At 44.0% G+C, this 25,840-nt stretch overlaps 1 protein-coding gene across 1 annotated transcript in view; it reads left to right on the top strand.

Annotated features, from left to right (window-relative positions):
• Positions 1-25,840, top strand: part of LOC134367165 (G-protein coupled receptor 143-like) — a 350,752-nt gene that overhangs the window by 146,578 nt on the left and 178,334 nt on the right. The window lies entirely within an intron of this gene.

The raw sequence follows: 25,840 nt of genomic DNA, 5'->3' as shown, positions 1-25,840 counted from the left end.
TCTGTTTTATATTTCAATTAGGAACTTATAAGATTGTTTTGAAAATTATCCTAAATTAATATGAATTAGGATATAAATAAAGTTTTGCTGATCCTTCTACATTCAGGCTTAGAGGTTTATCTTTAAGTGTAAACACTACCAGATTTATAAAAAGCCAGACTTGCTTCTTTGTGACTTATGTTGTGGTTGCATCCCTTACAAATGGCAGAATAGTATGTATAGCAAGTGATAGCTCAGTTTCAGCATACCATGTGTTTGCTTTTTGAATGTCAGAATGTGTTGGTTTAGAGAAACAAATTGAATGTAATTTTAAGCAATTTACTTTTCAAGATACATAATTACTTAGCAGAGAATATCTTAATAGATGAAAAACAATAGCTGGACTGCCATACTTGTATGTCAAGGACTGATTAACTGGAAAGTGTATGTTCTTGTGGGTGATTTAGAGTCATTCAGAAAAAACTTATTTTGTGTTTATTCTACATTTTTCCATATGGTATACCTTGGGAAAAAAAATTCAGCACACCGTGGTTATTTTTCTACCTTTTTTAGAAGATAGAGCCTATTTACTCATTTAGGAGACTTAGAAAATTGGTCTAAAATTGAACATCATAACCCCAATCCACAATCCACACTCCTAAGTCACTTAAGGAAGGATATTTTGACAGTGAGGAAAACTATTGGTAAAAGTCAACAATAATCTCAGGAATTACATTTTCCGAAAGACCATAAAATGTATTCACATAGCAGCAATACAGATTTAATTAATATTTAACATGTATGTTAATGTGTATTTCACTTTATGACAGACAATTAAAAAAAATTGTTTCACCAAATAGTAAACAACTTTGAAACCAAAAAAATAAAAATAAAAATAAAAAAATAAACAAAGTAATTTGGTGTAAAATTTTTCTTTGTATGGTTATATCACCAGCTTGATAAGCAATTAAGTTTATTCTTTTCAGCTTGTTTTCTATTTTTAGGGATGTATTTTGTCTTTTTTATATAGTTTTCTTTTTGAATATGTAAAATATTTACATAATTTCAAAGTCAAATTTACAAAATCAGGTTCATTCAGAAAAAAGTCTAAATAAACGTCTGTTCCCATCCCCATTCTATTCTCTCCCACTGTAGATATCATTTTAATTTTATTTTTCAGTATTTTCTTTTGCACATATGTGCAAAATGGTATGTGTTCACATTAATTCCACCACTTATAAAATGCTATCATAGTGTGTATATAGCTTAGCACCTTGCTTTTTTCACTGGGTAATACATTCTTAGAGATCAGTCTATATGTAAACATCTTTCTTATTGTTTTTATGGCTGCAAAGCATTCTATTGTGTGGATGTGCTCTGATTTATTCAATCAGTTATGTATGTATAAACGTGTGTGTGTGTGTGTGTGTGTGTGTGTGTGTGTGTGTGTGTGTGTACATATTATAACTTTGTGCATATATATTTTTGTATTTTTGCCAGTATATCTTTGGGATAAATTCCTAGGACTGCTGGATCAAAGGGTCAATACATTTGCAATTTTAAAAAACATTGCTAAATCTTCCACTATAGGGGGTGTAGTGGATTGAATTTTGTCCTTCCAAAACTCATTGAAGCTTGAATTGTATCCCCCACATTTTATGTATTAGAAACTTAGCCCCCACTGTGGCTGTTAAGAGAGTGGGAAATCCTATTATGGTAATTGAAAGGTGGAGTCTTGAAGAGGTGATTGGATTGCAGGACTGTGCAGTAGTGGATGGATTAAAAATGGTGGTCAGGGGCCTGGTTCTGAGGGCTTTAAAAGAGGAGGAGAGTCTGTCTTTCTCTGCTCTCTCTGCTTCCACCATCTTGCAATGTGAGACCGCAGAGTCACTGTTGCCACCACCAGATGCACTTTGGACTTCCTAGCCTCAGAAACTGTAAGCAATACATTTTGTTTCTTTATAAATCACCCAGTTCCGTGTATTCTGTTATAAACAATACAAATGGACTAATACAGGGGGGATCCATTTTGAACTCCCATTAGCCAGCTATGAAAATGTCTGCTTCCTCACAGCCCTGTCAAAGAATAAATTGAAAAACACCGAATTTTTCTTCAATATGATTGATGAGAAAGGCTATCTCTGGGTTATTTCAATGACCTTTTTTTTTTAGTGAGGCTGAGTACTCTTTCAAATGTTTAGTGGCTATTGTTTTTTTCTCAGCGTTGTCTGTCAGTTGTCTGTTGCTATGTAACAGATTCCTGCAGCACTAAGTGGCCTCAAGCAACGCACATTTATTACCTCGCAGCTTCTGTGGATCAGGAGTTTGGGCACAGCTTAGCCGGGTCCTCTGCTTCATGGACTCTCACAAAGCTGCAATTAAAATGCCAGCTGGGCCTGTGGTCTCATCTGAAAACTCAGTGGGGAAGGATCCACTTCACTGCTCACTTACACTGCTGTTGGTGGGATTCATTTCCTTAGTTCCTCAAACGCTACTGGCCAGAGCCTTCAATTCCTTACCGTATGTGCCTATGTCCATAGAACTTCTCACAACATGGCAGAGCAAGTAAGTGAGACAGCCAGGGACAGCCAGCAATGGAGAGAGTGCTAAGAAGAAGGAAGTCATGATGTTTGTATAACTGATCCACAGAAGTCACAGCCCATGGCTTTTGCCACTTCCTATTCATAGAAGCAAGTCACTAGGTCCAGCCCACACTTCGCAGGAAGGGGTCAGGGGATTGACTACGAGTTAGGTGGGGATCTCTGGGGCCATGTCACAAGCTGCCCACCACAGTATCTAATTATGTTTCTAGCCCCTTCCTCTACTGACTTGTTGGTATTCTTGATTTTTAGAAGCTCTTTATATGTTATGGATATTTGCCCTTTGGGCTCTCAGTCCCAAATATCTTTCTTAATTTCTCATTTGGATTTGTACTTTGCTTATGGTATTTTTGTTATGCAAATGTGTTGGTAATGTTTACCTATCGTTAAATTTATTAATCTTCCTTTTATTGCTTTTGGTATTTGAGTCACAGTTTAGGTGTATTTCTCCCTATTACATGTTATAAAGGCCTTTGTTCATTTTTTTTCCTGGCTCTTCAATGGGTCCATTCCTACTGTATTCATTTGCAATTTATCCTGATGTAGTCTATTGGGTCAAATTTTATTTTTTCGAAATGATTCTCCTTTTGTACAATTCCACTTAATTTTAAAATCCATATTTTCTCCAATGATTTGAGATGTTATCATTTCCATATGGAATGGAAATGTTATCATTTCCAGATATTGGGCTCATTTCTGGACATCCTATTTGACTCCTTTAGTGCATTTGTATATTCATGTACCATTCCTACCCTGCTTTAAATTTCAGGGATTGTAATAGTCCATTTTCTATCACTTATAACAGAATACCTGAAACTGGGTAACTTATAAAGAAAAGAAATTTATTTCTTACAGTTTTGGAGGCTGGGATGTCCAAGGCTGATGGGGTGTATCTGGTGAGAGCCTTCTTTTTGGTGGGGCCTCTGCAGAGCCCCGAGGTGGCACCAGGCATCACATGGCAAGAGGGCAAGAGCATGTAAACATGCTCACTTAATCTCCTTATGAAGCCTCACAGTGCCACTCCTATTATAAACCCCTTATCCATTAACCCATTACTCCATGAATAAATTAACTATTCATAAGGATAGAGCCCTCACAATCCAATCACCTCCCTAATGCACCATCTTTTAAATATCATAGTCAGATTTCACACCCTCTTTTCACTGTTACACTGGAGATCAAGCTTCAGTCTGAGTTTTGTGGGGACATTCAAACCAGAGTAGAGATTATATTTGTCAGGGTTCTCCAGGGAAATAGAACCAATAGGATATATAGATAGATGTGGAGTATGCATAAAGCAAATGTACCTCACAGGGCCTGGTTTTCCAAAGCCTTGCAGTTTCAAATATTGACCTTGCAAAGGACAGGAATTTTTCGCCAGGCTGTCTAGTCTCTATTGAAAGATAAAGATTTGTAACACAGCAAGGTTGCTGGCTCAAAGACAGACAGGTTACTGATTGAAATGTAAAGATACTGGGAAATTGCTGTAGAAGAAAATGCTTGCTAAGATCAAGCTTTTGTTAGTGGATCGACTTAATTGCATTATAGAATGTCACCGTGCTTGTCTTACTGAATGTTACTAGCTTCTATTGTTAAACTTGTTTAACTGTACTTGGAAAAAACCCCACCTGTGTTCTCTTCCTGTAACTTCCTGGTCTGGAGAATAAATGTGGGAAGAGAACCCCAACTTGTGGTTAATTTCCCAAATGGAAGGAATGCCTCTATCTTGAGGGTTCTGGGAGATTAACTCCATTTTGGGGCTTCTCACTGCTCAGAAGAGATGGGCCTTGAGTAATCTCCGGCAGCTCTATCACCCAGGGCAATAGGGGTGACAAATTCATGGGAGGTGGAGCAACAGATAGACATAGATAGAGGTAGATATATAGACAGCAATACATGACAGGGGATTCATTATGGGAATTGGCTCATGTAATTACAGAGACTGAGAAGTCCCACAACAAGCTGTCTGCAAGCTGAAGACCCTGGGATCCAAGTAGCCTGACTCGAATCAAGTCCAAAAGCCTCAGAACCAGGGAAGGCGACGGTATAACTCTCAGTCCAAGGCCAAAGCTCTGAGAACCCAGTGGGCTGCTGGTATAAGTTCTGGAGTCCAAAGGCTGAAGAGCCTAGAGTTCTGATGTCCAAGGGCAGGAGAAGGAGGATGTCCCAGCTCCAGGAGAAAGAAAGAATTCACCTTTCCTCTGCCTTCTTGTTCTATCTGGGTCCCCACATGATTGGACCATGCCCACCCACATTGAGGGTGGATCTTCCCCACTCAATTCACCAACTCACAGGCCAATCTCCTCTGGAAACATCTTGACAAGACACATCCAGAAAGAACGCTTTACCAGTTCTCTAGGTATTTCTTAATCTAGTGAACACCTAAAAGCATCACAGAGACTTATTTTAAAATAGTATGTATGTTATTTGGGATCTTATTCCTTCCCCACCCTGAGGACTTACTTGTTTCTACTTATATTCCATATGAACTTTATAATCAACTTGCCTTACTCCAGACTGGAAAAAACACAAAACTCTCAGTATTTTCATTAGGATAATGCCAAGTTTATACATTAACTTAGGGATCATTTACATATTTATAATATTGAGTCTTCCTATTCAAGAACATGGGATGTCTTTCCCTTTGTTCAAGTGTACTTTTGCAGTTGAAGGAAAGCTTAAGGTAGTTTTCTTTGCATTGGGTTGTTTCCAGTACAGGGCAATTATCCATAAAGCGACTCAATGCATTTGCATTTGGGTTTATGCATGACTACAGGTTTTCATTTCTCTTGGGTAGATATCTTGGAGTAGGATTGCTGGGGAGTGTGGCAAATCTAATGTATTCTTAGACTTTCAACACATGCAGAGTGCTACTTTTTCCATTCTGCATTTATAGCTGTGGGGAGGAGGGGTTAAATACTTCCCCTCTTCTGGTCATTATCAATGGAATGGTTACAATGGTTTTGTTTTGTTTTGTTTTTTAACTTCTACTAGGAGTATAGGTCTTGTTTATACAAATTTATGTCACTGCTCCCAGGACCCAACTCAACAGATGTGCCTTTTGTGGGCTGTGGAGAGCTTTTTTGTCCCAAACTTCATGGGTGGCCTAACTAGCTCTGAGGGTAACTTCTAAGCCCCCAATTGTCCTTATCTGATTCCGCTGCAAAATCATGCTTAAGGCCAGCCCTGGGGGGGCAGACAACTTCAGCTCATTCTCTTGCCGATTAAGTCCTTCAGCGAACATCAATGTATTTCATGTGAGAAGTGCCACCAAACATTCAACCGAAAGCTATGGGGACATAAAATATACCTTCTACTTGTGCGGCTTGATAGCCCACAGCCTTTCAGGTGTATAAAAGGCCTCAATCAAGAATAAATAAATGGCTGAAAAAGTAAGGGATTCATAGGTTAAACATTAGACATACTTTTATCTCAGATTTCCACACACCGAAGGGTCCTATTGAGTCCACAGAAAAGAGATCAATAGACAAACCTGGAATGTTCGTCTTCTCAAAGAATATTTATTTAAGTCTTGGAGAGCATTTTAAAATTGGTTCCCCCTGTGAAATGTCAGTCTGTCAGCTAGGAATGCATGCTCCACAAACAATGCCTAGGAACCCAGCGGGGTGGGTTTGCTCATATAACCTCAAACAAATCCTTTGCCTCTGGGCTTTTTGTTCTGATTTGTGCGCAAGGAATTCCCCCTTTCTGATGGAGATTTTGTAGAGTATTTTTAAATTCATTTTTTAATTGAAACATAATTGATTATACATATTTCCGGAGTACAGAGTTGACAATTAACTTACTCCATTATTTATGGAAAAAGCAAAGAGAGTGTGTCCTGTGTATTTCCTGTCGGCACAACACACACCAAAGGGTGCTGGAAGGGCTGGTGGCATTTCTTTCATTCTTTCTCCCCACTAGAGAGCCTTCTAAGGTATCTGGGAGCTGCAAGGGTGCTGTATGGCATTCGGGCTTGTTGGGAAAATATAGGAAAATGGTCAGGGCCCCTCAGTTGTTCAGAATCTTGCTGAGCGTTTGATATAAATAGGCACGTGTGCTCAGTGTTCCTTGGTTATTGTCTGGTGTAATTGTGCTTGTGCACCCAGGTGTCCTGGGTGATGGACTTAAGTATAAAGGATGAGTGGTTCTGATCCAGGCCGCCTCCCATCCCCGGGATGCCCTGGGGCGGATGCCATGTGGAGGCCACTGCTGCTATTGGAGGCTGCTGCTGCTAGGGCCCCCGGGACCCTCCGCAAGGCCACCGCTACCGCCAGACCTGTCAGCTACCAGGCCAGTAACCTGCTGTTGCTGAGGAAGCTGAGGACTGAGCTCATGTCATCCTCCAACAGCTCGTGGTATCTGGAATCTTTCCCAATTAACTAGCATGGACCTGCGTGTGAGGGGTCTGGTGACCCAGTCTGTACAATGGGTTTGAAGGGTCTGAGCGCTAGCTCTAATGTTGTAAATGGAGACTTAGTATAACTAACATAATAACTAAAATTATGAAACATTTTGGCTTTAGTTATGATTTGCCTTGCTGTACAGGCCTGAAGGCGACAGTTAAACGGAGCCAGTGAGGGGCGGGCCCATCTCGGAGCTGGCGACCCCTTCCTCCCCCACAATCTCATTCTCAGTCCCACACCAGACTCTGAGGAAACACCAGAAGGTGACCGTCATCCTCATACCCAATGAGCTGAGTGCTTTGTGCTTCGTGAACAGCTTCCACATCGTGGCCAAGCCCGTTGGCAGCCCCGGGGAAGGGACCAGATTGGCCTGTGTGTTGGAAAGTATCATATTCCTGTGGTGGGGAACAGGACGCAGGGCAGGTGTCTCCTGTCCTTTACAAGAAGGAATAAAATGTAGAGATTCTAAGTGACTTGTCACCAGTCGGAGGTGGAGCTGAGATGAAAGTCCTGGTCTTCACACGCAGAGGCTTTATCGGTTCTCGGCGACATTACCAGCGTCACCTGTACCCAGGGTGATGGAGACGGAGACCCAAAGTATTACTCAAAGCCCATTTTTCCTGAGCAAATGAGAGGCCCGGAATGGGTTAATTCCAGGAGATGACTTCTTCAAGACAGAAGCATTCCTTGGAAAAAAATAAATAAATAAACCAAACTAGGTTTTTTCTCGCTTTTTGTTGTCTAGCCAAGAAAGTTAAAGAAAAGAACACAGGTGGTTAATCAGTCACAGAGAAAACATAAACAAACTGGCTACATAATTTTCATTAAAGCAGGTGCAACTTAAAAACGGTTTAAGCAATTTACCGTCAAAGGAATCATAAAACTGAGCTATGTGACATGCAAAAGAACCAATGAGATAATTGTTATGGCAACACTTAGTTCCCTAGGAAGGTGAAATGTGGAACCAACCGCTAATTGGGAGAGTAGCCTTGAAGCTTTTAACTCACATACTCTTTCATAAGTAGGTTTAGCTGCACCAAGGGCATCTTGGCCTTAGAGCAAGCACTTTTGCTTTTTAAGATTTTCATATCCACACCAGAGACTTTTCAGTCCTGTGCAAGTTTTCTGTTTTTTTTCCCCAAGCTTAGCATTTCTATGTGCAATACTAAAAGGTTAGGTTATTCCTCAAACTACAAGGCTTTGGCCTTGCTAAAACTAAGGACTGTGGTCCTACTATGCTCCAGCCTAAACGAAAGGGCTTTGGCCCTTCTAACAGCTAAGGACTGTTGCCCTACTAAGATAAAGATCCTACTAACCTACAGCCTGATCTAAGGACTGTGGTCCTTCTAATCTAAGGGCTGTGGCCCTCTTGGGTTCTTCCTCTGGAAGCGTAGGGCAAACGATATTTTAGCCTAAAAGAGTCCATCTGTCTGCCTTTCCTAGAGTTCTCTTGTTTCCTCTTCTAAGAGGAAGGCTACCCCAACAGAGAAAACCAGGGGAAGCGGCAATGTTGTGTGTGGTTTCTCCATGAAATGTCAAAAGCCCAGCTAGACTCCCACTTTGCTGCAGTCCATTCAGAAATCTATTTCTGCGAAGCACAATCTTCCAACCTTTGATTGTAAACACCGGATTAAGAAGAAAGCATATGGCTTATTTTTAAAATACCAAAAAATTCCTCCCTGCCATAGCACCAAACCAGAGACATCCCAGTGTTTTTCAACAGAAGGACGAACGCACAGATTGGGCCGTGCAGAGCAGAGAATGCTGTGCGACGGTACCCGTGAGCCGGGTGATGCTACACTCAACAATACAGATGAAATTCAAGAGCGTTATGTTGAGTGAAAGAAACCAGACACCAAAGGTACAATCCACGTGCTTCCATTTATATGATGTTCAAAAACATGCAGAAGTAATTTGTGAGAAGAGGAGTCAGGATAGTGGTTAGACCTGGGTGAGGGCAGGAAGTGGTGGCTATGGACTGGCAAGAAGCAGGAGGGAAGTTTTTAGGAGAGAGCGATACCCCGTATCTTGATCTGAGAGGAAGTTACAGGGGTGTATGCCCATGTGAAAATTCATCGACCTGTGCACTGCAGATTTGTATATTTTATTCTTTGTAAATTTTACCCTAAGTATAATCTAAAAGAAAAAGGAATAAAATATAAAAATAAAAACACAAACTGCAGGTTTCTCTCTCTTTGTTATCTCCCATCTGCCCTTTTCTCTCCTCTCTGCCCACTTTTATTCCAGTTTACTTTGACTCCGTGCTTAGTGTGTGAGTTTCTGGAATTTTGGCCACAGTACGTATTAAATTAAAACTGTATACATCTACACCGTTAAGCATCATCAGATGGCCACAATATTGAAAGTTAAATACAGAGGGGGAACAATGGGATCTATCATTGCAACCAAAAGGAAACAAAATCACATGAGTGCATTATGAGTTTCAGACCGTCAATATCTTACCCTGGTTCCTTGTTTAAGAAAACCTAAGGAAGGTGCGTGCCAGGTGACCCTGACTTCTCTAGCAAAGCCCTCCGGCTCCTGTCACAGAGCATCTTTCAATCCAGTGTGGGTCTTCCTATGGTTTTCCAACTTATGACTCACAAATTGCAATGACCTTTTGATCCAGGACCTAAAAATAATAATAATAACAAGAATAATAAAAATAATTATTCTGTTCTAGAAAGACTTCTCAAATTCAAGGGGATATCAGACGACTCTGCACTTTTTATGTGTCCCTATTGTAACATGCCCACACCAGCCCTGGTGGTCATGGCGACATGAGAATGTTTGCATTTGCTTCCGTGACAACTGGAGAGTTACTGCCATTTGTACTTCTGAGAAGCCCACCTCCTCACTTTTCTTATTTGGTGGGAAAGACCATCACAGTTTATCATTTTGTCCCAGTTAAGGAGATCCTTGAGACTTCCCGGGAGTCACTTTAGATTAATCATCTCACCGTCTCCGAGAAGAAGTTCATGGTCTTCACTGGATCGTCCCACAAAAAGAGGTGAGCCCAGGCCACCTGGATTTTGCTTTAAATGACCATCATCACATTTCCAGCATGATCTTCTAGACTCTGTGCTCTTGGCGTTTTTAACTGAGGCCGCCTGAGTGTCACTAGGAATGTAAATGTTAACTCACAGCTCTGGGTAGTGTCATCTCCATCATCACTGCTCACTTTACATGACAGCAGTCATGCGACTGAGTGTGAGTGTGGGAAAATCTATGGTTGATTCGTGTCTGAGAAACACAGTGATAGTATCGCCAACCACAGGGTGTCATTCCTCTAAACTTGAATGCATCTTCTCTCTTTATATAGTATCTGCTTTTGTGTGATACTTTCTATTGTGGAAAACATACATAACACAGAACTTACCATCTTACCCATGTTTAGGTGTACACATCAGTGACATTAAGTACATTTAGTGGCTGTGCAACCATCACCTCCATCACCTCCAGAACTTTTTCATCTTCCCCAGCTGAAACTCTGTCCCCAATTCCTGCCTCCTGCAGTCCCTGGCAACACCCATTCAACTTACTGGCTCCATAGATCTGACTCCCATGGGTACCTCATATGGGTGCAATCAGACAGTATTTGTCCTTTTGTGCCTGGCTCATCTCACTCAGCATAATGTCCTCAAGGCTCATCCTCATTGTAGCATGGTCAGAATCTCCTTCCTTGTCAGGCCGAGGAACACTCCATCACATGTATGTATAGACCGCTTTTGGTTAGCCAGTCATACATCGATGGGCATTTGGTTGGTCCCACATTTTGGCTATTGTGAATAGTGCAGTGAGCACGGGGGTGCACACAGCCGCTCGGGGCCGACTGCACTTCTCTGTGCTGTGCACCAGCAGTGCGGTTGCTGGGTCATGTGCTGCCTCTAGGTTTCAGCCTTTGAGGAATTGCTGGACCGTTCACCACAGCAGCTGCACCATCTCACATTCCCACCAGCAGTGCACAGCAACCTCCGCATCCTCACTAACATTTATATATGTGCATATATATTCATTATAGTGATGATTATTTTAAATAAAAGTACTAGTTTTTAAAAGGTCTTCAGTCAAATGGATAGAGGAGACAAGGAGGCAAGTGCGCATTTGCACTTTCTCATATGCTGCTATCATTTGAGGGTCACTTATCTTTTTACAGGACACAGAGAAGGCCACAGATGGCTCTTATTACAATTGACATGTGATTTCTCTATTTTGTGATACTCTTTTGATGTGAATAAATGCCATCCACTATGGAGAGGGCCAGAAAGCACTGCGTCTGCCAGTGAGGACTTGGGAGTCTAGCTTTGCCATGTTCATCTGGGCTCAGCTCCCTCGTCTATAAAATGGGGATCACAATTGTACATGCATCATTGAGCAGTCACGAGAACTGAAGGTACTAGAACTCAGAAAGTGTTTAGAATGGGGCCTGATCTATACAAAGCACAGGGCAAGCATGGAAGCAACATCTTGTGAGAGCCAGGGATTTGTTGGCCAGTGTTCAGAGCCCGAACTCTCCCTAACAGTCCCTCTTTCACTACAGAGGGCTCATTTCTTTCTTTGGGGACATTTTTCCTCCCGGTTCAAAATTTCCTACTGCTATGAAGACTATTTACTAATCTTCTGAATGTGTGAATTCTTGTACAAGGCTCAAGGGTAAACATTGTAAATAAGGTATATGAGTCTCTCAAATTTGGTCTTCAGGAAAAACATATCCACACCCACCCCACTGCTTTCCACATGGACAGCGCCATAGCGTCCCTGAGCTGGCACATTTTGCTGCAGACTACCACATCCCCATCCTGATACCCTCCGTCAAAGCTCACTGATCCTGTGGCCACTCCCGCAGACCTCCACTGGCAAGGAAGTCCTCCTAGATAGTGAGTTAGTCACCCTGCAGTCAAGCCCAAACCCACTGTGCTAGCGTGACTTCCTGAGAGGTAAAACTGCTGCCTTCATGCAATTAGAAAGGAGACTGGGGGACAGTGGAATACGGTGTTAGAAATATCAAGCTTCCTAGCAAGGAGATACAGTTTAGAGGCCCCTGAAGTCTTCCGCATGGGCAGCTGCCTACATTCTCCACACACCTGGTGACTGAGCAGATCTCACCCCACTCCTTTCTGCAGAGCAATATGGGGAAGCTCCAGGGTTATAATCTGCTGATTGTCCTTTCCACTTACTTCTAACGATTCCTATGGACTAGAGATCCAAATAAGTTGGTTCACGATGTAAATGTTGCTTCATAGAAGATATTTGCTTTATGTAAAATACATCAGGATATTCTAAAGTTGCAGGCTGGCCAGCCGGCTCAGTTGGTTGGAGCCTGGTGTTGATAAAGGTCAAGGGTTCAGATGCCTGTGACCAGCCACAAAAAAAAAAAAGTTGCACCCCAAAAAAGCCAATATCTAAAAGTGAAATTGTGAGCAAGCGATGGGTAAGAAATGTAAACAGGCGTGGTTTGTTGTGCTTAACATGTAGATCTCCAAGGTCATGTTCATTCCATTTTTAATTAAAAAATTATGTATGCCTTTCATTAAAAACATACAAATTATAGAGAAATATGCAAATAAGAATGAAAGTTGTCACACTACCCAAATGATCTCCCTAGAATTACACATTTTGTATGCATCTTCTAAACTTCTATAAAAAAGCACATCCATATCTATTTGTATAGATCAAAAAAATCAGATGTGTTTTCTTTTGTCACAAATGGTCATACCTTATGTGTTATTGTTTTTCTTTGTTGATATAATACAAAGTTTTCTTCAGACAGTTCGTATAGATTAACTCATTCTTGGCGATAGCCGTGTAATATTCCACTGTAATCTTGCATGTCCCATTGTTTATTTAGGCTTTCCTCTACTCTTGGACATTTGTTATTTCCAATTTTTCCCTATTGCAAATGGTGCTGCAACTAATAACTGTTTACATTTGTTTTTGCAAATGTATACATATCTAAGAACTAAGTCCTGGAATTGGAACGGCTGAATAAGAAATATGAACATTTCAACTTTTGAAAGATGTTGTAATATTGTACTCCAAAAACTGTCTTACAAATTGATATTGCCACCATGGTCATGGATTGTTTTATTGTTATCTAAAATATTTAGAACACTATTTGAAGGCCAATACGTGTGTAGAATACTTAAATACACTTTCAGACAAGAAGGATGACACAAATATTTAGCGCTCTAAACCGTGGCTGATGCAATCTATTTTTTTTTCCCTCCTGGGTGTTCCTGGCTTGACTTCATGATGACTCTACCTCCTCTTCAGTCTCTGAGATGAAGCAGCTGCACTACAAACTGATTGGCATCCTTTTCAGCTTTGTGTCATGGGTTTTCGGTATAATCCTAGCAAAAAGGAGATCCTGGCGCATATGGGAATTCGACAACAAGGTTGTTCCCGTTGTGTTCATTGGACTTTGGGATGCTTTTTATTTTCAAATAATTAACATCTCTGGTTCAGTAACTGATGTGCAAGTGCACAGCACTCTCAACTCGAACTGGACCATTTCAAGTGAAATTGAGTATGGGCGGACCCTGATATTGTTGGCTATTATGATAAAGTCAACAGTCCTGCTGTTCAGCTCCATAGCCTTTTGGTTCAGCCGCACCCAGGACCCGAACCAATATTTTATCCAGTCCTGTTACAACATCTCCGCCTTCTTTCTTTTCGTTAGCTCTGTTTTTACGGTTAGTTCAGTGACCTGGAATTTTGCCATGGACTTTTCCGGCCAAACCACCCTTGACTTTCCACGTAACTTTCCGGTAGGAAAAGAAATGCTGAAAAAGAAACGCTGCACCTATGTGTTTCCACTAGGAATCATAACTGCCACCCTCTCAGTCCTAAGTGCCAGCTTGTTTATGTGAGGCACGTTTAACAAAATGTCTGAATCAAGAGAGACACATGGTGATGTCCAAATGTTCAAAATAAGAGATCTGAATGGAGGTCTTTTACATTTTGGAAAGGCTGCCAATAGCTTTTTTGAAGAAATTTGCTACCTACACATAATATTATTTTCATCATCTACTCATTTGAAATAAAACATATTCATTTTGTGTCTCAGGGCGTGTCTAAAGCTTATTCTCGTATTCTCCTCTTCTGCTCCAATCTGCAAATCTATTCCTTTCTTTGAAGCTTTTTACTTACTGAAATCTGGAGGCGAATATCTTCTATGCACACACTGTCAAAAATCAGAGGCAGGGAAAGTACTGGTATAATTCAGGTATGCTTCAAGAAACACAACCAACTCCAAGATGAATGAAAGTTTAGAATAAGCTCACATGTACACACAGGAGAATATTATAGTCATGTTTAGGGCTTAGAGATCTTTAAGACCTTGTATTTGGTTAGGTTGGAGCGTGGTTCCTTAACCTCAGGGCTATGTACGTCTTGGGCTGAGTTCTTCCGGGGGTAGGGAGGCTGTACGGGGCACTGGAGGATGTTTGCAGCATCAGTGGCCTCTACCCACTGGATGACAGTAGCATCCCCTCTCCTCTCAGTGGCGACAACCAGAAATGTTCAGACTTTTCCACGTGGCCTTTTCCAAAATTGCCCCCCATTGAGAACCACTGGGCTAAATGTAGTCAATGACCCAGACTAATGGATGTTATGGTATGTTGAGAGGATTGTGAGAAAAAATCAACTAAAACTGAACAAGCTCAATACAGCACAGCATTTATGTGCCTGGGTCAGTGGCCGCCTTTAACTCGGTGGCCAACTGGAGGTGGTTTTGCTTCATCTCCAAGGGGACATGTGGCAATGTCGATGTCAATGAAAAATGGAATCTCCAAAGTGCTGAAAGAAAGTAATAATAGACCAGTAATTTCTATATCTACTAACCGATCACTGAAGAATAAGGACAAAATGAAGGCAGTTTCACATCAAGAACATATAGAAAAGAGCCACTTGGAAAAGATAATAATTGAATCGGGAATGAGGTTGGATCCAGAAGCAACGATGAGCAAAGAAACTGATAGGCAGGTGCGTAAATCTAAACCAGCACTGATTATAATTTGTAAGTGTCTGTGTTCCGCGTTCACATATAACGTGTAAATTAGGAGAGGGATAATCAGGGCCAAAGCTTTTTAATGCCCTTGCTTATTGTGGGCCATTCATCGTCTTTAGATTTTAAGTGAATAAATATGTTAAAAATTTAATGGTAACCACTAAACAGACACAAAGAGAATGAAAAGAAATTGAAGGTGGAAGGACGAAAAGGAAGAAGCAAAACGATAATTTCTCAAAGGCAACATGATTGTCTCTGTAGAAAACCCACGAGAAGACCCCAGAGTCATGATCCCCTTTCTAAGAATCTTCTAGAAAAGGCAGCACAACACAGACAGAAACAGAGCAGTGATGGCCTGGTGCTGGGAGTGGAGGGAGCAGTGAGCTCGAGGGGGCACTAGGAGACATTTGGGGGGACAGGCACGTTCTACAGCTGGCATGTGGTCGGGGTCCCATGATAATGCAGTTTTCTAAAACTCTTCAAACCATTATGTCAAAGAGACACCTGCACTCCCATGTTCACTGCAGCATTGTTCACAATAGTCAAGATATGGAAACAACAGAAGCGTCCATCAGCAGAGGAACGGACCAGGAAAACGTGGTGTACACGCACGATGGGCTACTAGTCAGCCTGAAAGACAGAAGGGAATCCTGTCATTTGCAACAACACGGATAAACGTGAAGACGTTATGTGAAGTGAAATAAGCCAGGTACAGAAAGACAAATTCTGCACGATCTCACTCATCTGTGGAATCTAACAAAGTGGAACTCATGGAAGTGGAGAGTAGAATGGTGGTCACCAGAGGCTGGGGAGTCGGGGTGGGGATGTTGGTCAAAGAGCACAAGATTTCGGTTAGGACGAATCAGTTCAAGACATCTGCCTACTGTACAACGTGGTGACTATAGTTAACAACAACGGGTTGTATTCTTAAATATCACTGACATGGGGCTGGCCAGTTAGCTCAGCTGCTTAGAGCAGGGTGTTACAACACCAAGGTCAAGGGTTGGATGCCCGTGCCCACCAGCCACAAAAAAAGAAAAAGGAAAATCACTGAGAGTAGATTTTGGGTTCTCACCACACAGAAAAAGTGATAAATATGTGAGGTGAGGCATATGTTACTTACCTCCTTTTAGCCATCCCACAAGTTATACATATTTCAAAACAACATGTTATGTAGTATAAACATATAAAATTTTTGTCAGTTAAAATAAATAACGAAAGAAAGACTCGGAATTGAACACACACACACACAGCCCTTGAATTCCAGCTCGCAGATATATCCACTCTTAATTTGGGGGCACAAAATTCTTCTCCACTCTTTTTAAGATATACACACATGCACATTTTTACAGAAATGAGATCACAGCATGGAAGCAATTATGCACTTAATCCTATATCACACACACACACACACCCTGCACATTTTCCTGTTAGTTCATATACTTTCATTTCATGCGTATTAACAGCTGAGTGGAACTCCAGTGAGCTTGGTTCCCAGTGGGCTTGGGATCAAACTGGCCGTGTTCAAATGCTGGCTCTGCCACAGTGGAAACAGAAACAGTATATGTAAAAACGTTTGCCTTCAGCCTTGGCTTAGCGCAGGTCTTTCAACCTTGGTACTATTGACAGTTGGGGCCAGAGAATTCTCATGGGGGCTGTCTTGTGCCTGATGGGATGTTTAGCAGCTTCCCTGATCCCCACGAACTAGATGCCAGTAGCACCCCCCAAGTTGTGATAACCAAAAAGTCCTCCAGACATTGTTCAATGTCCCCAGGGGTGGGGTGGGGACAAAGTCACCCCTGGTTGAGAACCAATGCCTTAGAGTCAAAGGGGCTGCAAGTCACAGAGCTATTTGAGAAAGCCTCGGAGAGAAGCAATATTAGGCTGAGTGTTTGAAGTCAGGGCGGGAATCTGAAGAACTGTCAAATGTCAGGGACAGAAGGACCGAATAATGACATCCCTGGGAATGGAGTTATTTAGATATACAATGTACCTGGCTCTCTCTGTTCTGATACAGAAACGCTTCCCTAGATATGCCCAGGTTTCTCCCAAACTGTGCAAGACGGAGGTCTTGCTGGGGTCATCATTCCATGATAAATTCAGAGGTCCTGGGATGTAAACTTCTAGTTTCGAAGCCACAGACAACATTCATGGCTCATTTGTATAATATGCGGTAGAAAACGGAAATCCCATGTTAGGGAGGAGGGAAGTGTTTGGGAAGGAATAGGTCAAGCAAAGGGCATAAAGAAATATCACGATTTGTAAGAATGAATACGCTAATAATAAATATTAAAAAAAGAAATCCCACGTTAATGTTGTAAATGAAGCGTAGCAAGCAGACCCACGGTTATATAACCTGCAAAACCTTCTGACAAGCAGCGGTGGCCCGCACCCCAGCGCCACCCGCGGCCGGGGTCTGTGGTGTTTCCTGCTGGCACGTGCATGAAGTGAAAGGGCACCAGACCCCGACATAGGGCGGAGCTTGGGAACTTCAACAGCCACTAACGTGTCATCTTGGCTGCTTAACTCTGTCCCTGGCTTTCTCCATTTGCAGAACTGGAGTAGTAATTGTTTTGTCTGCATAAGATTGTTGAGAGACTAAATGAAATAACACGTAAAGTTCTTCAACACTTCATGGCACATGCGAAGCTCTCGACGCACTTTTGTTTGTGCTACTGCCACCCTCACCACTGCTGCCACCTGGACTGTTACCATCATTTATATACCCAATCTTCTATCCATAGATATTTAGTGCATTTTACTTCTCCTTCATGAACAATGCCGGCCGAGCATCCTTTTATTTCACCTGCAAAATATTAGGATATGATAGTAGATACACAATGTATGAAGTCCTAGAACCATAGCAATCTTCAGGATCCTACATGAATTTTCTAGGAACAATCTAGCTAATGAGGTTTTACTTTTCCTTTAGTATACCTGCTGCTTAGGAGAACTGGCTTTGCAGGCAGAGGGAGCTGCAAGGCATTCTGGGGTGCGGTGGCTGTACCGCTGGGGAGAAGGGAGGAGACCAGCCCCGGCAGAGTGAGGGCTGGGGGTGCGGTGCAGTCCCCAAGGCCAGCTTCGGTGGAGTCGGGAGAATTCTGTGAGGTCACTCTGTTCACCCAACAACGCAGGCCTGCGGCTGGGCCAGAAAAGGAGCCCCCGGGAAGAAGCCTGTCACCGCACAGGGAGGAGTGGCAGGGCCGTGAAATGGCTGTGCACGGCTGCAAGGCTGCCTCGGGCCCTACTGGCAGTGGCAGAAGCTGCCCTGTGAGTCCCCGTAAAAGGAAACGCTTCCCCTTTCAGAGCAGCAGCACTTGCTCCTGCTTGAGAATCATGACCCGTCAGATCCTCGACAGGAATTGCTGTGAATGTCACCCTCAGACCGAAATATGGCTGGAGTGTCTTAGATGGAAAAGTTACTGCCCAGTCAATTTTGAGACCCTCCTGAGTAATAGAATCGTGTCTACCAGAATCTCTGGGGCATGCGAGGGACGTTAAGCAAAACCAACTTGAGTTAGGGTGTCAGTGGTTCTCAACTGCAATGATTTTTGTCCCCCCAGGGGACATCTGGCAATGTCTGCAGACATTTTTTGTTGCTACCGCTTAGGGGGTGGGGTTGCTACAGGCGTCTAGTGCACGGGGGCCAGGGATGTTACTAAACTTCTGAAAGGACAGGCAAGGGACAGCTCTCACCACTAAGAATTATCCAGCCCAAAATGCCAACAGTGCCTGTTTGCAAAACCCTGGCCTAAGCCAGAGAAGTAAACAAACAAAATGGCACCTATTACAGGAGTCCTGGGGTACTTCACAGAACATAAGGAGAAGTCGAATCAGTCTCTGTAGCGGATTGAATTATGTCCCCCCAAAACTCCCTGCAGCTTGAATTGTGCACCCTAAGTTTTATGTGTTAGAAACTTAGCCCCCACTGTAACTGGTAAGAGGTTGGGAAATCCTGTTACGGTTATTGGAAGGTGGAGCCTTGAAGAGGTGACTGGATTGGAGGACCGTGCAGTGGTGGATGGATTAAAAGTGGTGGTCAGGGGTGTGTTCCTGAGGGCTTTAAAAGAAGAGAGAAGAAAGTCTGTCTTTCTCTCTCTGTGCTCTCTCTGCTTCCACCATCTTGCAGTGTGAGACCCCTGGGTCACTTTTGCCACCACCAGACGGACTTTGGAATTCCCAGCCTCAGAAACTGTAAGCAATAAATTTAATTTTCTTTAGAAATCACCCAGTTGGGCTGGCCCGTGGCTCAACTGGGAGAGCATGGGTTAAGTCAAGGGTTAAGATCCCCTTACTGGTCATCTTTAAAATAAATAAATAAATAAAATAAATCACCTAGTTCAGTGTACTTTGTTATAAGCAACAAAAACAGACTAATAAAACAATTTTTAAAAAACCAACAGACTAATACAATCTCCAAAAAAGAATATTTTTTTATATTTCCATTGCTTATCCATGATCCTGGGCAATAGAAGAAGTTCACGGACATTGACCAAGTTCTCCTCTATTGTATATAGGACTTACCTCCCCAATTCCCAGTCTCTCAGGAAAGAATTAGATTCATCCAGCTCTGGTCAGATCCTACTCCTATGAACTTCAGCTGTGGCCAGAAAAGCAGGGTTGTGTGGAACAAAGGTGGCACACAGAAGACACTCCATAAACATCTCCTAGGTGAATGAATGAACATGGCTGCCAGCGGCCACTCCTGTGAGTTGTGATGGTGTTCATAGGGAGGGGGCAGAAACCCACAAAGAATCCCTCACATGCGGCCTGCAGGGTTATCTGGTGTTAACTCAGGCTCATCCTGTCTGCTTGGTCACTCTCCCCTGCCCTCCGAGCATTCCCGTGAACCCCCTGCACCAGTCATACAGGCAGCCAGGAACACAGGCTGTTTGTGCTAGTCCATTTCTGTTGTTCATAACAGAATATCTGAAACTAGGTAATTTATAGAGAAATGAAATTCATTTCTTAAAGTATTGGAGGCCAAGAAGTCCATGGTCCAGGGAGCACATCTGCTGAGGGTTGCCTTCTGTGTTCGAACTCTCTACAGGGTCCCGTGGTGACCAGGGTGTCACATGGCAAGAATGGGCTGAGCAAGAGAGAGCTGACCTGCTCACTCGCTTTCCTTGTAGAGCCATCACAACCACATCCATTACTCAATGAACAGCTCAATTCATTCACAAGAGTATAGCCCTTACAATCTAATCATGTCTTAAAGGCCCCACCTTTCAAATATCAAAATTGGATTTCCTATACTCAGCACTGTTACAATGGGGGTCAAGTTTCCAATACATGAACTTTTGGGGAACACATTTAACCCATAGCACTCTTGTCTCCTGCAATTTCAGCAACCCCCTGATCTCCTGAAAGCCAGGAGCCATGTTCTTTGACCTTCATTCCCCCAGCCAGCCCATTCTTCCAGCACCTAATTCCCTGTATTAAATCCTCCCTGTTTGAGACCCCCAGAGTTTTCCTGATTAAACCTGACTGACGTGGCAGAGATGGTTTCCAACACTCCTGATTACACACTTGATGATCACGTGCATGATGACCTGTTGGAGACTACCTCTGACCCCAGAGGCCTATCTGCTTCCTGCCAGGCCTACAGTCTCTGCAAAGCGGGGCTTCTCAAACTTCAGTGTGCATCCGCATCCCCTGGAGGGCTTGGTACAACACGGTGTTCTGGACTCCAGTCCAGCATTTCTGATTCAGCAACTGTGAGCTTGGAATGCCAATTTGGAAGAAGTCCCCGGGGACCAACTGCTGGAAATCATTCCTAACTAGAGTCTTCCTACTTCTACCTAAAGGACAATCACTTTAAACAACTGAAGGAATTATCAATACTATAAAAAAACAAAACACTAACTCTTCAGTGATTACAGATAAAGTTTGCATCAAGACTGCTACAACTAAGGCAGCAGTGCTGTGCCATCCTATTTCCTAACGTGCTACCAGCGCCGATGGTTTTCAACATCGCCTTTGCACCTCCCATGTTAATGATGGCATGGGAACCTTTGCAGGCACAGGATAAATGGACTTTTCAAAGTCAAGTGTGATACTTGATTTTGAAGTAGGAAAATTCAGCATAAATTCACCCCATCCAGGCAACTTTTTAGTTGATATTTAATGCAGAGCAGCAAGAGGATAGAATCAGGCCAATCCGTGGTGGGAGAAACAAGAAGGTGGAGACGAGGTGAGAAAGAAATTCAGTTTCTAGAAAATGATCAGAACAAGCCCTGCACTGGAAACACTGTACGGAAGCTTGAGATCAATGGTCCATGTTCAAACAAAGTCTACTTTACCACAAGGCACTTTTCTCAAAAAGCCTGGTTTTGGAGGCAAAGAGGTTGGTTTCTCAGCCAATCTTTTGGCATAAAGCTGTGACATGATCAAAAGAAGACGTCCAGTCAAAAGGAAAAATCCACCAATCCAACCGCTAAACATGGCATTGCCGTATTCCCACTGGGACACGTAGGTAGGGAGATCAGAGCCCTAGCACCTCTGCACAGTGGCATGGACATGTAGGACACGGGCACTAAAGTGGCGAGACTGGCCAGGAAAAGCAGAGCTCCCCAGCGGTGGTTGTGCTTCTCCCCAAGAACTTCCTCGGTGGCCCCAGTACCCCATCCACTTCAGTGCTAGGAGGGTCGCCACAAGCCCCAGAGAACCAGCAGCCCCAGCGACACACAGGAGGATGCGAGCCACGCAGATTCAGCAGCCAGGTTCCATGGGCTGCTGTGGCCCTGGTACACACTGTCACCTGTGTCTTGAGTCACACGCATTTCCCAAAGGCTCAGCATGTACCTCTCACTCTCCAGGAAACCGAAGGAGGAAGTCAGCCTCTGAGGAAAGCACAGAGTCACCAGGGAACAGACGTGGCCAGCCACGGAGACCAAGAGCCCCACATTTTGAACCAGGAGAGCACACCACTTCCCATCTTGCTCTCCAGGCCCAAGTTATTCTGGCGGAACCATGTCTCTCAGTGAAGACATTGCTGTCTTGGTAGATGGAAATCTTGAAGGATTTGCCACAGCTCATGCCGCCCAACTGCAAACATGAGATGACTCCTTTGTCAACCAAGCAGAAGGCAGCTGCTTGCTAAATCGGGTCACTTGATAACTGGGCTGCAATTTTTCACCCTTAATTAATGCAGACGAATACCTACCATTAAAGTAGGCCCGACAGAAAACCTATGCCCTGTGCAGGGCCAGGTGGGACGACCAGCAGGTTGTGACAAGTATGCGGCCATGGGAGAATTTTTGCCAGTTGGAAAAGTATTTATTTTTGCAATTTTATTTTCAAAAGGTAAACAGTTTTAAATATAAAATTATTTGGTATTACAGTCGTTGATCAAGTCTTTTTGATCAAGATATACAAAGGAGTATATCTTCATTTTCAGTAATTTTAAGTTCTCCATAGCACTGTCTCTTCCAAGGCTTGGCATCCGGTCCCGTCATTCCTAAGACTATCTGCGTGGGAAACCTCCCATTACTCCCGCCTTCCATTAACACAGGAAATTGGGATCTTCCTGAATAAAAGAGATGGAGGCTTATGATCCAGCACTTGTGCTCCTTGGTATTTATCCAAACGAGCTGAAAACTTATATCCACACAAAGTCCTGCACATGGATGTTTAAAGCAGCTTTATTCAGAGATGCCAAAACCTGGAAGCAACTGAGACGTCCTTCGGTGAGTGAATGGATCCACCGTGGTACACCTGGACAATGGAATGTCGTTCAGCGCTAAGAAGAAATGAGCTCCCAAACCATGAAAACACACGGAGGAACCTTACATGCGTATTAGTAAGTGAAGGAAGCCATCTGAAAAGGCTACATACTGTATGATCCCAACTCTAGCACATTCTGGAAATGGCAAAATGTCTGGTCTGGAGTGGTGGGTCACCTCAGTTGTGCACAGTCAGTCTCAGATCAAACTCCTTGCTCTACTCTTTACCCCTTCTCACTACTGCACTTGAGCCATCGAAAAAAGAATGGAAAAGGCAAAACAATGGAAAGAGTAAAAAGATCAGTGGTCGCAGGGGTGGGGGGAGGCAGGGATGGACAGGTGGGGCCCAGAGGACTTTTAGGGCAGTGAAACTGCTCGGCATGACACTGTAAACGTGGGTACATGTCATTATGCATTTGTCCAAACCCAGAGAATGTGGAACAGCAAGAGTGACCCTCATGACAACTATGGACTTTGAGTGATGATGGTGGGTCAACATAGGGTCACAGATTGCAACTAATGTCGCCCTGGTGCGGAACGTTGATAACTGGGGAGGCTGTGCATGTGTGGGTGCAGGGAGTCTGAGGGGACTCTCTGTACTTTCTCCTCAGTTTTTCTGTGAACCTAAAACTGCTCTAAAACATACAGTCTGTTTTTAAAAAAAGAGAGAGAGAGAGGCAGACAGACAGACAGATGCCGTTATCTGTCTCTCCAGCTCCCAATCAGGCACGCCATAGCAAATCCAAAGGAGAGTCTTCCAGGACCTCTCTGTCGGGTCACAGTAACGTTCAGAGCGCTGCACCGGCCACTGCGGCCCTTCATGACGCGCTGCCAGCGCCCCTTCCTCGGCTGGATTCTCTGCACTCCCCGCCATGCGTCTCCTCCGCACCAGCCAAGCCCAGCCCTCGGGTCTGCAAGTTCTCCACTCTGGGGCTCGTCCACACACCGTCCTCTCCTGGAATGCTTCACCCTCATCTCTGCCAGCGGAAACCTTGCCCGTTCTGAAAACCACTCTCAAAGGCCACCTGCTCCAAGAGATGCTTCCTGCTCTACCTCACCCACCGCATCACCCTTCACTGGGAGGGTCCCCGAACATGTCACATTTTATTCTACAGACTAGTGATGAGTGTCCCTGTGCCCTGGTCCGTGAACTCCTCCAATACTGGCAGCACAAAGCGCTCATGCTCCCATATAGGCACCTTCTTGCAGCCCCTTTGCATTTCCAGGACTTTTCTGCCTAGCCCCACTGCTCGCACACAACCCTGAAAATACGCCAGCATTTGGGAGGACAGCCAGCAGCGAGTGGGAATGGCTGAGAGCCTTAGCCATGCACCCTGACACCCGCCACCAATCCCAACGATGGGGGGCCTCGGGCCTCGGCCACGTAGACACAAGCACCCACGACCAGGCAGCGACCACAACTGAGTAGCCACAGGAAGTGCCCCAGGCTCCCAAGCTGGGGCAGTGGGGAGCGAGGGCTTCAGCCACACCCCTCTGACATCTGCACCCAGCTCAGCAATGACTGGGCCGCCGCTAGAAGCCCCCTGGTGTCCCCTGCAGGAATGAGGGGGGCGTCACAGGCCTCAACTCTGCCCCTCCCCCTTCCACCCTCTCCCACCTCATTTCCTTCCCCTTTCCCCTCTCCCCCTCCACCCAGCTGCTCCACAACAACATTATAGGATGTAAAAAAAATATATATATATTAATAAACTTAGTGGGGAAAATCAATAAATAAATAAACGTTTTTCTTATATTACGTAATCTTTGTCCAGAAACTGAAAAGGAAAGGTTGACAAATTTTACCACTTAATAATTTAAAAATACTGCACAGCAAAACAACAAGCAAACAAAAACAAAACCTTAGAGTGATACCATCAAGATGGTGGAATAGATGGTTCCCAGCATTGCTCTCCGTGCCCCCCACAGGAGATCAACTTACAACCATTTAAACACAAAAACAGTCATCTTGAAACCACTGGAAATTGGGGGAAGAGGAGGGCAGACCCACTGAGTCCATGAAGGCATGGAAAGCCACAGTGAGTGGCAGGAGAGGGTCACTCGAGTCAGTCCCAGCCATTCTCTGGGCCGGTGTGGCACAGCACATGGAGCAGCTACCTGGAAATGACAAAGCCACCACAGCGCCCTTTGCATAAAGCTCCTTGGAGTCTGCAGGGGAGAAGGGTGCCATGACTGTTGGGGAGAAAAAGTATGTGTGAGTGTACACACACACACACACACACACACACATCTCACTTTGGAGTGCCCCATTCCACTTCATAGTCCAGCAGAGCAACTCATAAGCTTCCCCTGCACCCACACAGGAAAGAGGGGCTGCAGCTGACAGGAGAAAGGAGTCACTTCAGAGAGTGCCATCTCCCACCTTCAGGACAAGCACAGCACCGTACACTGAGAGAGCCACTGGATCTGCTGTCTCAGAGATGAGAGGAGAGAGTAGGAGGTGGGTGTCTAATTTGCCCAGAGGTCTGTGAGTGTTTGCAGGGGACTCGTGAAGGGCCTGCCCCATGGGAAACATTTGGATTGCCAGGTCATGGGGGGTGGTGATCCACCAGGGGAGCATTGGGGTGCGGCATTGGCAGCTGATCTGCCTCCTGATCAGCACGGGCACGACAAAGTGGACACTCGTCAGTGTGACAGAACTGCAGGGGGCACAGATCCTGGGAAAGACTCAGTCCCAGACTAGATTTTCCACACAGTCCAGTTGGGTTAGTTGAGACCCCTCAAGACCTGGAAGTGACTAAAACACTCACAATTAAAATTCAGTTTGCATGAGAAATTTCCCCCAGTCTGAGAAACAACAGCAACACAGCAATTTAGTCTAGGCACACATTCAAGTCCTGGTCCCCTCAGGGAGATTCCCCCGATCTAGGACTTAACACCATGTATTAGTCCATTTATGCTGCATATAACAAAATACCTGAAACTGGGTGATTTATAAAGAAAATGAAATTAATTGCTTACAGTTTCTGAGGCTGGGAAGTCCAAACTCCACCTGCTGGTGGTGACAGTGACCCAGGGGTTTCACATTGCAGGATGGTGGAAGCAGAGAGAGCAGAGAGAGAGAAAGACAGACTCTCCTCACCTTTTTTTTATTTTAAGATGACC

The sequence above is a fragment of the Cynocephalus volans genome, chromosome X (assembly GCF_027409185.1).
Source record: "Cynocephalus volans isolate mCynVol1 chromosome X, mCynVol1.pri, whole genome shotgun sequence".
Classification (NCBI taxonomy): Eukaryota; Metazoa; Chordata; class Mammalia; order Dermoptera; family Cynocephalidae; genus Cynocephalus; species Cynocephalus volans.
The sequence above is the reverse complement of the archived record's forward strand: the minus strand, read 5'-3'. Positions and strand labels throughout refer to the sequence as shown.